The sequence below is a fragment of the Molossus molossus genome, unplaced genomic scaffold, assembly GCF_014108415.1.
Source record: "Molossus molossus isolate mMolMol1 unplaced genomic scaffold, mMolMol1.p scaffold_m16_p_2, whole genome shotgun sequence".
Lineage (NCBI taxonomy): Eukaryota > Metazoa > Chordata > Mammalia > Chiroptera > Molossidae > Molossus > Molossus molossus.
The window spans coordinates 80,065,400-80,068,318 of NW_023425355.1; positions in this window are offsets into that span (position 1 = coordinate 80,065,400).

Here is a 2,919-nt window from a genome sequence, read left to right on the forward strand (position 1 = left end):
TAGTTGTCCATGTCCATTGGTCATGCATACATGCATATAAGTTTTGTGGTTTATCTCTTCCCACCCCCCCCCTTCTTCTGAGGGATGTCAGTCTGTGCCCTACTTCCATGTTTCTGGGTCTACTGTATTCCTCAGACTATTATGTTCATTATATTCCATATATAAGTGAGATCATGTGGTATTTCTCTTTTTCTGCTTGGCTTCTTTCACTTAGGATAATACTTTCCAGGTCCCTCCATGTCATCTCAAAGGATAAAAGATCTTTCTTTCTTACCGCTGCATAGTACTCCATTGTGTATATGTACCACAGCTTTTTTATCCATTTGTCTACTGATGGACACTTGGGCTGTTTCCAGATCTTAGCTATTGTAAATAGTGCTGCTATGAACATGGGGGTACATATATTCTTCCTGATTGGTGTTTCAGGCTTCTTAGGGTATATTCCTTGCAGTGGGATCACTGGGTCAAATGGAAGTTCAATTTTTAATTTTTTGAGGTAACACCATATTGTTTTCCACAGTGGCTGCACCAGTCTGCATTTCCACCAGCAGTGTATTAGAGTTCCCTTTTCTCCACACCCTGGCCAACACTTGTTGTTTGATGATTTGTTGATGGCGGCCATTCTGACAGGTGTGAGGTGATACCTCATTGTTGTTTTAATTTGCATCTCTCTGATGATTAGTGATGTTGAACATTTCTTCATATGTCTTTTGGCCATTTGTAAAAAAGGCATTTCTTTAAAACCTTAAGCACAAAACCCCTGTGGTTCTCACAATTGCACTTTAAAATAGACTTTGACACTTGAAAAATTGACTTATAGCTGAAATGCCCTGTTCACTTTCTTATAAAGCAGTGATTTTCAAATATTTATCTACATAATCATCACCTGAGGGACAGGTAACAAGAACTAAGAATCATTGGCCTTCCTCCTAGAGATTCTGACATATTAGATATAAGGTGAAACCCAGAAGTCACCACAATAAACAAGCACAAGGTGATTTTAAGAGATGACCCTGAAACTGAAAAATAAATAAATACTTTAAAAAAAAGTATTTGCCCTTGGATTAAAAGACATATTTCTAACAATAACAACAACAAAAAGATGGCAGCGGGCAGGAACACAGCAAGGGTGAGTGTGTGAGAGTGTGAGCATGTGTGAGAGAGAGTGTGAGTGGATATGTGTGTGGACGAGCAATCTCGAGCAATGTAGAACATGGGGCAGAGTTTTCCTGTGCTGTGGACGGGGAGCAGCCAGCTGCCCCAATAAGTGGCTTGTCAAGGTGCTTCTTTCTGCTGGTCAAGAAGGCCCCACTATTTTGTAAGATACCTGGTCTTCTCTGGGAGGTGGCAGAGGGAAACAGCTAGGGCCAAATGAGCACCAGAGACCACTAGTGTGCCTTGCATTGTTTGACAGTGGACTCCACTGTGTCAATATGAACCAGTGAACAGAAGTGGCACTCTCAAGGTACCTGCTTGGGTAGGCAGCAACCTGCTGGAAGCTGAGCACCATTCTGCACAGTAGAAGTCTGATTGGATCAGAGAACCACTCCCATCAGCAATAGTGCCAGCTTGGGAGCACCACACCTTCCCCCACAGCAACAGTGATTGGCAGGAGTAGAGCCCCACACTCAACAGCAATTGAGGCTCTGGAGTAGAGACACATCTCCAGCACCAGAACCTCAGGAGCTCACATACCTCCCCAGGCAGCTGAGACCCATCCCCAGCAGCATCAGCACAGGCTGATCAGGAGCAGTGCCCCAGCCCAGCAGCAGCAAGGCTTGGGCAGCTGAGACCGGACCATGATGAATGCAGAGGCAGATTTGGAGTAGAGCCCCTCCACAGAAGCAACAAAGTCCTAGGAGCTGAGCATCCTCAGCCCCCAACAGCAACAGAGGATTAGAAGCTGAGAGCACCCCCTGGCAACAGCAGCAGCAGTAGCAGTACAAACCAGGATCTGACACCCCCAGCAGCAGCAGAAGCAACTGATCAGGAGCTGAGAACCACCATGCAGCAAAGCACAACAGCAGTGCACCAGGTGAACCCGCAAAACCCAGCAGCACACCAGCGGGACCTGCATGGCACAGCAGTGAACCAGCAAGACCCACACATCCCAGCAGTGTACCAGCAGGACCCACACACCTCATAAACAAACCAGTTAAACCCACATTCACCAGCAGTACACCAGCGGCACCTAAGCACCCCAGCAGCAACTACCACAACAGACCAACACCAGCCACCAGTTGACCCACAGCAGACAAGAGGACCAATCACCAAAATAGTCTGGGAGGCACAACAGCCTTATTTGATACACACCAAACTGCCTACATAACCCACATCCCTCATTGAGCCTAGAACTACCATACTGCTAAAATGTGAGACAAAGAAACAATATCCAAATAAAAGAAAAGGAGGAATCACCAGAAAAAGAACTAAATGAAATGGAAGAAACAAACTTGTCAGATAAATAATCTAAGGCAGTTATTTATTTAATTTTTTAAATTAATTAATTTATTTTTGTAAAAGAGGTTCTCCTTACCCCACTGATTACACCCTCCCCCTCCCTACACGTCCTATCCCCAGCTTTGTTCTTCATGTCCATTGTTCATGCACACATGCATATAAGTTCTGTGGTTTATCTTGCCCCCTCAGCCCCTCTTCTGTGGATTGTCAGTCTGTACCCCACTTCCACGTCTCTGGGACTACCCCATTCCTCAGACTGTTATGTTCATTATATTCCATAAATAAGTGAGATCATATGATACTTGTCTTTCTCTGTTGGCTAGTTTCACTTAGGATAATACTTTCCAGGTCGCTCCATGTCGTCGAAAAGGATAAGAAATCTTTCTTTCTTACAACTGCACAGTACTCCATTGTGTATATGTACCACTGGTTTTTTATCCATTCGTCTACTGATAGACA